Consider the following 16,060-nt stretch of genomic DNA (forward strand, 5'->3'; position numbering starts at 1 on the left):
TGTTCTTGCTTCGGGTTTGAAATTATGGTGTGTTTGTGTGTTATTTGTGGTGTTAAAGTTGTTAAAATACAAGATTAAAGTGGCTAAAAGCTTCAAAATGGATGTTTCTTAGATCTACAAATTGTGAAGTGATTAGATTACTTTCTTGAAAAGTAATCTAATCGAGTCAATAACTAGTGTTGTGTTGTTTGATTTGTCCATTGGACCTACAACTGGTGTTAGAGCTTTCGGGCCCTACTAGATGTGGATCTTGGTCACAACTTTGGATTTTGTTCCTTTTTGTGTGATAAAGATGGGTTTTCAAGTGTCTTGTGGCGTTACGGGTTCATAAAGTTGATGATAGTGTGTTTACAAGCTTAAAAGTACAAGTGTTCTTGCTTCGGGTTTGAAATTATGGTGTGTTTGTGTTTTATTTGTGGTGTTAAAGTTGATAAAATACAAGATTAAAGTGGCTAAAAGCTTCAAAATGGATGTTTCTTAGATCTACAAATTGTGAAGTGATTGATTTGAGTTTCCTCAAAATGAATAGCGTGAAAAGAAGTGTAGAAAGTACAATTCGTACTTTCTTGAAAAGTAATCTAATCGAGTCATTAAACTACTCTAGTCGGATTTCCAGAATATATTCTAATCGAATCACCAAACAACTCTAATCAAATTCTCAAAAGCATTCTAATCGAATTCACAAAGTATTCTAATCAAATCCTGAAAAGTATTCTAATCGAATTTCCCAAACCATTCTAATCGAATTTCTATTCAATTAGATTAATTTATTCGATTAGATTAGTTTTGTATTCGATTAGACTACTCTGGTCATTTGATTACTTTTGTTATTCGATTAGATTACATTGCCATTCGATTACTTTAACCTTGCAATCTTTTAACATAATCTGTTTGGCTATTCGATTACTTTTCCAGGCTGATTACTTTGAACTTGTAGCCTATCATAAAATCTGTTTGGTTTGTTTGGACTTTAAAATTTAGTTGAGCCACTCCGACTAAAAACGAAGCAATAAAGAACTATATGATCTTTGAGAATGAGGCTGGGACAACCAGTAAGCCTCCTAAGCTGCTTAAATCAGACAATGACTTTGAAGAATTCAAATGATGTTCTAAGAACTAAACTAGAATCACCGATTATGCCCTTCTTAGACCCATTGGGATTGGTCCACGTGTTCCCATGATTACCACTGCTGATGGCCAAGTTCCCAAGCTTGTGATATCCTATGATGATGATGATAGGAAATTATTAAGTGAAGATCAAAAGCCCTATGGTGTTCTTAGTGTTTGCCTTTCACTTGAGATTGCTCAAATCTTGAGGGATCACACCACTGCTAAAGGCCTATGGGATGCCTTGGTGAACAAGTTTTAAGGAAACTTTGAGATGAGGAATAGTAAGAAAGCAATGTTGAAAGGAGAGTTCAACATGTTTAATCATGTGCAAGGAGAAACACTTATGAATCTCATTCATAGGTTTGAGAAATTGATTACAAAGATTAGAAGTGCAGGAATTGATTATAATCAAATTGAAATCAATGGCAAGCTGTTAAAGTCCCTACCATACACCTGGAATAGTAGTGTGGTCACTATTAAGAGAATAACAAACCTTCCAGGAACTCCTCTTTCATATTTGAAATATATCATCAAGTCATTTGAGATGGATGACAAACTCATAATGGGGAATCATATAAGTTCTCATAATTATGCTGGAATATCTACTGGGTCCGGAATCAGCACAACTTTTCTTAGCCATGCACACCCCACAGTTCATGCAGTTAATGGGGTCAACATATTTTCTAGTCTGCAAGCTCAAAACTTAGTTTTTAAGACTACTGCAGCTCCACAAGCACCATCAAGTTCAAGTTCCTTTCAAGACGTTGCTGATAAAGCCGTTGAGCAAGCTTTGAAAGCTCATGGAATCAAAAAACCTACAAGCAGCCCATCCTACTCAGCTTCTCAAGTTCCTCAAGTTGATGATTCTCGTGTGGCACTGTTTCATGCCTTCATGGCAAGCCACGAGGAATTGCTCCAAGGAAAGTTGCTACCTCCTTTATTTCAACAAGGAGACATTCCAGAGATCAACAGGAAATATCTCAAAAAGATAGACATCAAGTATCAGATGGCCATGGTTGTTCACAGACCCTCTAACTTCATGAAGAAATATGGCAAGAACAGTTTTAGAGACTCTGATGGGAATGGGATTGGTTTCGATAATGACAAGCTCAGATGCTACAACTGCAATGAAACTAGGCACTTTGTAAGGGAATGCACAAATCCACCCAAGGCTGCAAATGACATTAAGATCACTGATATGTCTTACAATGAAGGCATGAGGAGAAGTGATAAAAGGCCCGTTCAGAGCTCCTTCTCCAAATCAAGAGTCCCAATAATCAGCCAAGGAAACACGTTAAAAGGGAACTTTGAATCAAGCTCGAAGACCGTGATCACTATGTCAGCTGTGGGAACCAAGCTAGATTGGGAAGATGACCAATTTGTGGAACTGATCAATCCTCTAACCTTCGCCGGGATGGCATTTGTGAATGAAGACCAACCATCGTCAAGCTCTGTTTCTAAGGCACATCAGATTGTCTCTGACTTTCCTGAGGTACATAAACTTTTCACTCAAGCTTGTATTGATAAGGTTAAAAACTATATAACTCATAATTCTGCTTTGATAGATGAAACTCTTGTGCTCAGATCTCAAAATAATTATTACAAGAAATCTGAAAAGACTTTTTCTAGCAGGATTAAAACTCACAATAATGATATGGCTAAACTTAATGAAAAACTGTTTCAGTCTAATAAACTAGCTGAGCATCATGAAAGACGTGTTGTAGAGTTAAACGCTAAAATTGAGAAGCTAGAATTAGTCTGAGCACAGAGAAAAATAGCCGTAGAAATTTGAGTTGGCCTCTGATAAACTAAATGGAATCATTGGGGCACAGATCGGGGTGAAACAAAAGACAGGTATGTGCTATGATATAACAACTGTTCCACCTCCCTTTAATGAAAATTATACTAGCCTACCTCACTTTGGTTTCAACACCCCACTGGGGATGAGATGGTCTATGGTATTGTTCATGTGCTAAAACCAAAGACATTTGTTCCTCCCATCTCCAAAACCGTTGATCCCATTATTTCACCAGTTAGTCCTAATGGAAGTTTATCTTCTTCAGCATGTCGTGTAGAAGAAAGTGATTGTGTGGTCAAGGACATGGGTTATGGAGAGAAAAGGATTTTAAATTCACTTTTTGATTCAAATGTGAATCTAAAACAATCATTTGATAACTCGGTCTGTAATAATAATACATTGAAAAACATTTTGAATGATCATGTACTGTGTGACAGTATTGATGTTGGCACCTCTCAAAATGTTTTGAATGAAAAAGATGTTTCTATTTCTAATAGTAATTGTGCAACCGTGTATGATGAAACTTTCAGTAAAAGAAATGTGCAAGAAAATATGATTGATGAAACAAACGTAACTAGTTGTTCATCAAAATATTGTAAAATTGAGGAAGACCAAAATAAAAGAAACAATTTTGAAAAGGAAAAGGAAAGAGCTAACACATCTGGTAAATATCTTGCACCTCACAAAAACTCTTTCTTTCAAACTACTAATAAATATGAACACCCTCAATTTGATAACAACTACTACGGTTATCATCAACAAGATTATATTAACTCATTCTATTTAAGTGTTTTTGATGATCGAGGTTACAGATCAGAAAACCTCTTTGTTCCTTTCCTTGCATCACCGTTTTCACCACAACATGTATATCATAGTTCTGATGAGTTGTATAGGGATTCTAGAAGAAAATGTTTTGTTTGTGGTAATCCATCTCACCTTGCAAGACATTGCAAGAACTGGCATAGACAGTAGAAGAAGTTGAATAATCGGTTAATCAGTTTCCATTCTATAGCTACACCAAGCCCAAGAACAAGAACTGATCAATCTGATAGTTCTGCTAGTGAAATGGACGTGAGATCCAAAGACTATAAAACCCAAAAAACCATTTTTTTGGATAACCAAAAAGGAAAGATAAAAAAGGAGTTCCAAGACTGAAAATATCTGAGGATTTTGTTTTTAAACCAAGAAGAAGACAATCCAAAAAGTCTTATAAAACCAGGAAACCTGCATCCGCATGGGTTCCTAAGGACTGTTCTTCCGAATTCGACTCACCCCAACACTTCATAATTCATGACAAGAAAATAAAATTTGGTAATTTTGTGGTTGATTTTCCTATGACATCTAAGTCTCGGGAACCCATGTGGAACTATATTCTAGTGTGTGTAGGTTCAGTCAAGAAGGTTTGTCAACAATATTTGGTACCTAGACAGTGGTTGCACCCGACACATGACGGGAGATGAGTCCTTACTATTTGACGTTAAACTGTTTGATGGTGGACACGTTTCATTTGCCTGCTACGTGGGAGGAAACATCACAAAAAGGGGAAGAGTATCAAATGGAATCCTGACATTTGATGATGTCAATTTGGTGGAGCAATTGAATCCCAATCTTCTTAGTGTCTCAAAAATATGTGATTGACAGTTTTCCACTTTATTCGCAGAAAATGAATGCTTGATTTTAAAACCAGGTTTCAAAGTCCCTAAGGAATGGATATTGATGCGTACTCCAAGGCATAATGATGCTTATATGTTAGACATGAATAGCTCGTACTCACATAGGACCACTTCATGTTTAATATCTAAGGCCTCAGAGATAGACTCATCTCTATGGCATAGGCATCTTGGCCACATAAACTTTAACAAACTGGTCAAAGGTGAGCATGTGAAGGGATTGCCTGTTAAAACCTTTTCTTGAATTAAAATGTATTTCGTGCTCTAAATGCAAGCAACATAAGCTCCCTCATAAGCCCAAGACGATCAATTCCATAGATTCCATTCTTCAACTGTTACATATATATTTATTTGGTCCCATCCATCCATTGGAAATCGGCCGAAAAGCCCATTGTCTTGTGATTACTGATGATTATTCTCGTTTCAGTTGGACTTTCCTTTTAGGGCACAAGGATGAAACTGCTCAGTTTTTTATCAAGTTCATTACTCTTGTGGAGAGGCAGACATACAATAAAGTGAAGTGCATCAGCAGCGACAACGGAACAGAGTTATGTAATAAAACTATGGATGACTTCTGTAATTCAAATGGAATATATCGCCAGTTCAGTGAACCATACACTCCACAACAAAATAGAGTAGCTGAACGTTGTAACAAAACACTGATTGAAGTTGCACGAACCATATTGTCAGACTCCAAACTTCCACTGTTCTTTTGGGGTGAAGTTATTAATGTTGTTTGCTTCATACAAACCGGGTGATCATCAACAAGCGCTTGAAGAAGACTCTTTTCGAGTTCTACTACAAGACTAAGCCGCAAGTCAACTATTTCAAGACATTTGGATGTCAATGCACCTTGCTCCATACAAGTCCAGATCCTAAATTTGCTGAAAAGGCTGATGAGTGTTACTTTGTTGGATATGCTCCCAACAAAACCGCTTATCGTGTTTACAACAAGAATACTATGATGATTGTGGAATCCTTCAATGTTGACTGGCAAGAGTTTAACGCTACCGATGCTCGCACGTGAACCAACTGGTTGTTTGACTATGACTACTTGTTCAACCAGTTTCGTGGCGTGTATATCCCACCTCCTGAAAATACTCAAGCTCATCTTCTCTGCATGAACCCATGTTGTAAGGTCCCGATTCCGGTGCCCTACATTGGCGTTGGATTTACTCATGAACACCGTTCCAAATATCAGAGTTAAAAAAAACTTTCACGGAATATTAAAACTTCCTACAATATATTCAAACTTGTCTTTAACACCTAACATAAATAGTTTATTAAAACATCATGACAAATCTTATCTGGATGCCAGTCCCTTCAGATCCTGCCATGTGCCTCCCTCAAGCCAGCTGCTTCAATCTATTTACATGCGTGCATACTAAAAATCAGCTACGCTGAGTGAGTTCTAGTTAAAACAGGTAACATACATGCATTCATATACTTACTTATACACATCCGAAGATACATATTACTTACTTAACCTATTCATTATTTCTTCCATACTTACATTCTTTCATTCTTTCTTACATACATATATATATTTTTAAGAGCATTTCGCCCTATAACATTCGCAGATACTATTAGGGCCTGTTCTCTACATTCGCAGATATTATTAGGGTATGTTCCCTTCAATCGCAGATATTATTAGGGTATGTTCCCTTCATTCGCAGATTAAAAATCATTATGAATAGTTCAAAATATATTTTTTTGACTCATATTGAATAGATGACAATAAACAAAACTTGTAATAAAATCGCGCTGTGAAATCAAAATGAGAAAATTTGTATAAAAATTTTACCATGCGAAATCAAAACATATTAGAATGAATCGTAACAGTCAAATAGAATTATATAAATGAGAACTTTGTGACGAAAATTTATATGACAAAGTAAAAAGGAAAAATTGTTTAAATCTTTGAAATTTGTAAATAATGTTTTAAGATTTAAAGGCTGAAAAATCGTGCATGAACCACCATGACTTGATATTCCGACACTAAAAACGTTTTTACAAAAAAACAAAAACCTTGTTGGAGTCTAAACATGTGCACATACCACCGCGTCTTTTTCATGGTCTCGACTCAAATAACGATTGTAACAAAAATAATAAACCGGAATACAACATTATGTCAAAACACTAGTCCACGAACCACCGTGGTTCTATTGTTTCAACACCGAAAATTAGGATGGCGACCGGAACCCTCGCATTCGACAAATTAAAGTGGTCATCTCGTATGAGACAATCTTTGGGGAGATTTGAAACAATGGGATCCAAGCTAAACTCGTGATCCATAAAACATAATAAAATCTAATGTTTTTGCGGTAAGGTAAGGATACCTTAGATTGTTATGAAAGTGCATGTATGTGTATATATAAAATTTAAACCAAAGTAAGGTAAGGATACCTTAGAATGTTTCGAGTGTTTGTGTATATTTACGATTTAATGAGATAAATGAGTATATAAATAAATAAATGTATTGAACAATCAAGTAGGGTAAACACGTATAGGCAACACGTATAAGGACCCTAAAGCATAGACTATACTAGGTCGTTACCCGTCTAACCACCTATCCTATAGTCTTGTGGCTCTGATACCAATCTGTCACACCCCGACCAAAAGCAGCGGAACATGCCGGAGTGCAACGTGATTGGACAAATACACAAGACACTATTAAAGCGACAATATTTAATCAACTCATTTTTATTTCATAAAATCAATAAACAACACATCTTTTTAATACAAATCAAATTGAATACATGTAAACAAATATATTGCGTTTTGCTAATATCCTAATAGTCTTGATAACGTTTGTTTCGTCAAGTTCTCGAGTCAACAAAAGTCAAACCTGTAACATTGCATAAAATAAAGTTTATCAACACAAAGGTTGGTGAGCAATTTCATAGTTTTTGAACAATATGTATATAATAAGAAATGTCACAATCTTGTAGACAAAACAATAAATAAAAGCACCAATTGGGATAATATAAGATCGCTAACACATTAGCGACGCCTGCCATAAGAGAATACCAGATGGTTCAGGATTTTTATGTGAGGTTGTTAATAAAAATACATTAACGGCACCGCCTATAAGAGAATACCAAATAGATTCGGATTTCATGAGGTTGTTAATAAGAATACATTAACGGCACCGTGCTCTAAGAGAATACCAGATATTTCATGGATTTATGAATCAACCAACCAAAAGCAGTAAACACATAAGCATATAAGCATGTAAGCATAGAACACCAAATCGAGCATTTATTTATGTAAAGTATACCATTAATTTTGTGGGTTACGACTCAAGTATAAAGCATCTAGATTTAAATAAGTATGCAATATCACCCCCAAAACGAAAGATGGAAAAATGGGGAAATGAAAGTACTCACATTTTAAATAAGAAACAGGATTCGGAAAAGTCGGGTAATCGGAAGAACGAGTCTAACGAGGAAGGCCTAAATATAAGCAAAAGCCTTGAATTAGAAGGGTTGTTTTGGGAAAGCTTTAAAATAAAAGACAAGAAATGTAAACAATTAAAGTTTACGGTTTAAAATGTAAATATTTAAGAAACTATAATAATAACTCTTTTAAAAATGTAAGTTTGCTCGGGACCGGGTTAAAGTATCTAACCTTAATATTTACTCAACCTATGTTAAGTAATATGGTGGGTAAAATGCAAGAATGCAAGTCCCTTGGGAGTAAAGATACTAAAACCGGTTTTAACTAGTGTTCGGGTCGTTGGTTCGGGTCTTGATAATTGGTCAAACCCAAAGTCAACTTTCCAAGATATTAAATGTTATGAGATAACTCATAAAAATCAATAAGACTTAACCAAGTATGCAGTTCTATTATTTTAGAACTAACAACGTACGTTAAGCGAGTGTTCGGGTTTGTCGGTCCAAACTTTGTTATGAGATCAAGTTGGATCCAACATTTCCATGTACTTAAGAAAATAATTAAAATCAGTTTATAAAGTATTTTTAGAGATTTATACAAGTCTTGATAGATAAAAACACACCGTGTGTCTTAAGCGAGTGAAAATCGGTTTAGTTCGGTTTCCATCTTACAATTAGTTCCTATATGGTTTCCACATGCCCAAATATCAAAGAACTTGTATAATAATATATAAATGATGATACTTAAGTTTTACAACCAAAAAGTTAACAACAAAGTCTTTAAACGAAAGTTCGATTTGGTTCGGTTTCCATCTCACAATAAGTTCCAAGATGGTTTCCACATGCCCAAATATCAAAGAACTTGTAAAATGATTTTAGAAACTTAAATCTAACATAAAACATGTTTAAAGCAATTATTTAACAAAACTAGTAAACAAGTTCAGTTTACGGTTTTGACTATTTACGGTGAACCGAGGCTAGTCTCTACAAACCAATAACCATGGAACTTCATAATATGATGTACAAACTAAAATAAGTAGGAATTAAACATAATTAATATGTGCAAACAAGTTATATAAGTGTATATATATCAAGGACCATGAAAGTCCTACATGAAGCCTTGCCTTACGAAACCCGAAACTTAACCGAGGGGGGTCGGATAAGTAACTACCAAAGGTAACAAGGGGCATGTATTATATATATATATATATATATATATATACATATATATATATATACATATATATATATATACATACATATATATATATATATGTTTTACCATAAGATTCGAGTATTAATTAGGACTAAGCAAGATATTAAAAACAAGAGATATGGTCAATTTGACTTTCAAAAGTCAAACTGCCAAGAACAAGCATAAACAACCTTAAAGATTGATGAATTTGAGTGTAGAAATGAAATGAGAGCAGGGATTGATGTTGGGAGGGGTCTTGTATTTATAGGGAAAGGTTTGGAGGGTTAAATAAGAGGTTTGGTGTGTATAAACCGAGTTTTGGGTAAAACCAAACAAGAAAACATAAAAGACAGTCTGGTTTGCACCAGGTCGCAATATGCGGCGTATAGGGCTATCCCTAGGGTGGTGGATGGTGATATTTTCATAAGTTTCAAAAATGACAGAATGGTCCCCGGAGTTCGTTTTAAGTGATTTTATCGCGTTTTAAGGACCGAAAAGGATGTTTTCAAGACCCAACAAATGTAAAACAATATTTTAACATAAAATCCATCATTTTGATTATGTCGGGGGTTTCGATTTATAAAACGGGTCGATTTATAAGAAAACGAATATAATAACGAAAACGAATCGGACCCAAAATTTATGAATGTCACAAAATGGCAGTAAACATTTACGGCGGTGCTAAAATTTTACAAAGGACCTCTAACCAGTGTATATGTTTGTAAATTACAACGTTAATAAATCGTTGTATAGTAACTAAATACAGTGGAACTGACGTTGTTAAAAAACAGGTGTTATAACAACGGGCACAAAACCGATGTCTATAATTCATTTGCGCAACGGGTCATAAACCTTTTTGTTTTCAATGTAGTAAATACAAGGTGCTTATTAAATACAACGACAACCACATTATATAATAATAATAATAATAATAATAATAATAATAATAATAATAATAATAATATTTATTCATCAACAAGAATATGCATTTTAATATATATTCCATTTACATATACACCTAATACAATCATGATATACACCAAATAGAAAACATATTTTCATAATGTTGAAATGATAAAAGGGAAGGGCCTTTAAGTTCATCACCTACAATAGATTTGAGATAAAGTTATAACAAATATTAAACTATAAATTAATCAAAAAAATTAAAGATAATACTTATATGATTTCGTTGTATTTCATATATCTACATTGGTTGTCCCCTATATTGGGGAGAGAAATTTCAAGGATCCAGACAGGCAGGATCTTCAATAGAATCCTCGCATCGCGTCAGGATCACAGACAGACCTTAGTAAGTTTCGTTATTAATTATCATTATCATTTCACTCTTGACTTGGTCTTGCAGGCGACGTTCGAAAATTAATGCTGAACTGAAGACCTGGTTAAACCATTAAGGATACGAGACATTGGGAGCTGTTACAACTCGTTTATGGAAAAGATACACAATCCGTAACCGCTCTAAGATCCTTTCAGGAGCATTTAATGCTCATTATTGTCATTTATTGTCATGTTATCCTTCCTGTAACTATGAATAGAGGTTGTTTAGATCGCATAAGATATGAACACACACTTTTATACACACTTTGTACTCGTAGCAGCGATCAAACACTTCCAAAAATGGTACTCACCAACTTTTGCTTAATAATATTAAGATAGGGGATAGTTTTCCCCTCCCGAGATTTTTTGACGGAGTTCCTTAAAGGATCACGTGTTTTTTCCTCGCTAAAATTCGTGTTACTTTCAACATTTACTTATTGTTTTGATTACATATTCAAGCATCCTACCTCATACAAAAAGTTTGGTTACTTGATTATCCTCGTGTAATTTTTGACCAAAACAGCCTTATCAAAATCTAATGTGAAATAGATAATGAGATAAAGTTATAACAATTTTTTTTAAGTTCATCATCTATAATAGATGCTAAGATAATAACAAATCCATAAACTGTAAGGTAATCAAAATACTTCTTCGATTTCATGGTGTTTCATATGATAGCTACATTGTTTGTCCACTGATCAAAATCCATCTGTTGATAAAGAAATATCAACTAAACATAATTAAAAAACATGTATATAGTAATGAGTACATGTTGCTTATAGAAACTTGTGGAGATGTTTCATCATAATTTAAAACTTGTATATAAAAAAAATAATTATATTTGTAGATAAACAAAGTATCTAGTATGTAGTATACATGCCTAAAACTCTTTGGATGTAACTCTTATCTTCAATTATTCAATTGAAATAGTTAAACATCTACATAATCAAATCTTCAAATCATTAGGTATTTAAAGGATTAATTCCTATCAATTAAGTTAAACGAATTGACAATATATATTTAACTTAAAAATATTCTTACAAATATATACAGATTGGGCCAAATCATGATTAAAGATAAATTTGTTTCCAAACGCAAATAAAACATTGGTTATACAAATCTTTAAAGATGAATACATATTTCGTATATATTTACATCATGATCATCAAAACATTAATCTTATATCATCATTATTACTTTTCTTATAATTCATAAAACTTTCGAAAAACTTATCGCTTATGGTTTGAAGTCATGGTCCTTGCAGGTAGGAGGTAAGAGAGCAGATGGTGCCGTTAAGCCCTTATTGGGTCAAGTGGCGGCACCAAAGTGGTCCACATATTTTTTGTTTTTTTTCTAGATTTTGTAAGTCCCCGCGGGGCGTCGCTGATCGATACGAGATCCGCACGACGTCTAGGAGTGCGGAATCCTCCTAGACTCGTTTATGGTGTAGAAGACGAAGAACACGATTACACTCATACAAACACACGAACAAACACACGAATGGGATAAACACATCTGCAGATCTTTTATATAATAACCAAACACGTTACATACCGTACACAAACAGAAACACGGCCGACCCGAGGTGAGTTCTACCTCGGGTCGTCCCACACGACTCTCCCTCTCTGTTTCTCTCTAGACAATTGAACTTAACACACAAAACTCTAACTTTTCTGGATACTAAACCCTAAACAAGACACACATATATATAGAAAACCAACTTCGCGGGTTTGGGCTTGGGCCAGTAGGCGAAGTTGTTATAACTTCGCCTATGGCGAAGTTGTTCTAGCTTCGTCATTTCGTCTCCGCTGATCAGAATTGCATAGCGACGATCATAAAATGCACTAACAGACTCCCATTTGACCGTTTCTCTCAATTCTAACAAACACAAAAGATCATCTGTTACAAAACATGCACCAACAGACTCCCTCTTAACTGATGATCTTCTGTTTGCTTCTTCTTGTAGGACTCGATTGCATTGTGCTCTTCAAACTTGAACTTCACAAATACATGCAACATCCATCCTGTCTTCAACCAGCCGTGTCTGAAACTGTCATGTAACTCCACAAATCTATCAATCACCCAGCGTCTTCCATATCAGATCTCCCCTTCAGTGTAAGCTTCTCCGACTATATCGATCGAGGTCTTTGAAATGCATGCATCCCCGTGCCTAATTGAACATCTCAACCAATCACGTGAAGTACTTCTGACTTCACCAACATGTGAAGTTCTTCTAACTTCACCAACACGTGAAGTTGGGCTCCCTCCACAACTTCACCAACACGTCGGAATTGTATAGTAAGATAAGGTTCAATCTTCAACTACTCAACATCAAGTGATCAATTTCATCATAAAACCACCTTGACAGAATCTAACACACATGACCATTAATTAATCCGAAGCATCTTCAATCACAATGGATAACGATCAAGAACATAAACACTTTAATTCCAGATTAAATCCAACTTGTTCCAAAATTTTCACTTTAATAAATAAGCATCACGTTTCAGGATCCAATTCTCGAACGCCTTGAAAATAACATAAATAATATGCTCTGACCGCAATCTAGTAATGACGAAAACCTTCAGTTCAATTTGACTTTCTTCAGTTGTTCAACCTCGAACGACAACAATTTCTTTGCCCAAAAACACCCAAATATGTGTCAATATCCAGTTTCAATTAAAATCCCATTCACAACTTCAACTCCATATCCAGAGTTGACCCGTATTTGTTCACACGTATGACCAAGAGATACCAAGTTTCACTCGTTGACGGAACAACGTCTTCAGTCTCACAATAATCGTGTACACCTGGCCATTCAGACGAAAACTCCAAACAATTTTTTTTTTTAATTTTTTTTTAACTTCGCCCATAGTCAACTTCGCCTGAAAGTCAACTTCGCCTAAAAGTCAACTTCGCCCCTCATTAACTTCGCCTGACTATAACTTCGCCTAAAAGTCAACTTCGCCTAAAAGTCAACTTCTCCCCTCATTAACTTCGCCTTGCCATAACTTCGCCTGTCCATAACTTCGCCTGGCTGCTAACTTCGCCTAAACCCTAAAATTTAAGCGACAACTTCGCCTGAACCCAATGACTTCGCCTGCGGCAGCTGTTCGGCCAAAAACGCATCAGAAACGTGCCAGAAACACCAAAACGCAGATCTCGAACCATAGCATAAGAGCCTAAGGCTTTGATACCACTTGTAAGTCCCCGCGGGGCGTCGCTGATCGATACGAGATCCGCACGACGTCTAGGAGTGCGGAATCCTCCTAGATTCGTTTATGGTGTAGAAGACGAAGAACACGATTACACTCATACAAACACACGAACAAACACACAAATGGGATAAACACATCTGCAGATCTTTTATATAATAACCAAACACGTTACATACCGAACATAAACAGAAACACGACCGACCCGAGGTGAGCTCTACCTCGGGTCGTCCCACACGACTCTCCCTCTCTGTTTCTCTCTAGACAATTGAACTTAACACACAAAACTCTAACTTTTCTGGATACTAAACCCTAAACAAGACACACATACATAAAGAAAACTAACTTCGCGGGCTTGGGCTTGGGCCAGTAGGCGAAGTTGTTATAACTTCGCCTATGGCAGAAGTTGTTATAACTTCGCCTATGGTGAAGTTGTTATAACTTCGCCTATGGCGAAGTTGTTCTAGCTTCGTCATTTCGTCTCCGCTGATCAGAATTGCATAGCGACGGTCACAAAATGCACAAACAGATTTAATATTAAATGGTTATTCGTCTCAACTCACCGATGAGACGCTCAAGATAGACAACTTTAGGTTTTTACTGGCGCCTGGGTTTTACCGGCCCTTTTGTTTACTTCCGGTATCGTAACAAACATTACCCAAACTGACCAAATTTGCGTCGAATCACCGTCGCAATGCCCGAGAACACTTAGGTTTTACCAGCGCTCAAGTTTTTCCGACTCATTGTTTCCGTTCTCAATACCGATCGAACAAATGTCGTTTTTTATATTTTAATGTTTTATATGTTAATCAACCGAACCCACAGTAATGCATAACTGTAATGTGACTTAAACATATTCGACCTATTCGGACTGTTATTTGACCTTCCTGGCGCAACATACCAAGTAAAAAAAACTAGTTAATTATAAAAATAAATAGGTTACATAAGTTTTATAAAAGTAATGCCAAAATAATATACATAACAATGTAAGTATGTATTTTTAAAGTGTATTTTATTATTTAAAGGTTGATAATGATGTTGAAAATGTAAGTATGTTAGTGCGATGAATTATTGACTAAATTTTTTTTTGGGATAGTTGTGGATGTTGATGATGTGTGAGAGCATTCGTATTCAATACATCAAATATTACGAGTGAAGTTTTTATAATGTAGGTAGTGGTTTAGGGTGAGAGCATTCTATATAATTGAAAAGTTACTATCGACATCCTATAATTTTTTAATAAATTTTGAAAATGGTTGTGAGTGAATGAAAGAGAAATGGCAATGATAAATTTGAAAACGGTTTATTTTTCTTTATTTGACCTACTTTAGACGGATGAAAGGAAAATTTTTTACGATTACGGGGTTTATTGGAATATGAAATTCAACCCTGGAAATACAGGATCCCTATTTTTTTTACTACCCAGAGCTTAGATACATTTCGAAATCGAGAGATGTCTACGCGGGGGGGGGGGGGGGGGGGGGTTCTATCAGACAACAATTAGCAAATCTAGATTTAGGAATGATTATAGATTATTCATTGGTAGAATGAATACATATTTGATGGATACTTTTGTTATAATTCATAAAACATTAGGAAAGCTTACCGCTTAGGGTTTGAAGAAAGGATGTATGTAGGTGGGAGGTAAGCGAGCAAATGAATACATATTTGATGGATAACAGTGTCTATGATACAAGTTATAAATAACTGTCTCAAAACCAGCATAAATTAAAAAGAATAATAAAATAATAAACATCGTTTTCCTAAGTTTTGACCTCTCTTTATTTTCATTTTATTTTGTTACACGTTATTATTTTTTCTTTATATGTTAGGAACTAAGTTTTAATTGATATTTAGCATTATTTTCATTGGTACCAATTTGTTTGTTTACTACTTTTTAATGTTTATATGTATGGCAATGAACTAAATTCGTATTCGTATTAACAAATAACATAAAATTTTCATTAATAAAAAAAGCAAAATGTTTCGGGGCTGTGTGCATACTCGATGTGATAGTTAATACACTTACATTAACTTGTAAGTGTAAGCCTTGTATGGTTTATATGTTATGTATGTATATCTTAATTGTGAATGAAAACTTGTTGGTACGTGAACGATCTTCGGATATTGCACGTGCTATCAAGGGAGGTATTTATATGATAGATGTATGTGTATGATAGATATATATAATATATGAATATGTATGAATAATTAAAGAAAGTATGTATGTTATGGGTATGTAAAGATAGTATACACGAAGATGAAGAAAGAGGGATCAGACCCTAATAATATCTAAGATAGTTACATGTATCAATTAACTATTACTATTCATATCGTATTTC

Source organism: Bidens hawaiensis, unplaced genomic scaffold, assembly GCF_021521415.1.
Source record: "Bidens hawaiensis isolate Kalapana, Puna unplaced genomic scaffold, B.hawaiensis_p1.1 tig00003510_1, whole genome shotgun sequence".
Taxonomy (NCBI): domain Eukaryota; kingdom Viridiplantae; phylum Streptophyta; class Magnoliopsida; order Asterales; family Asteraceae; genus Bidens; species Bidens hawaiensis.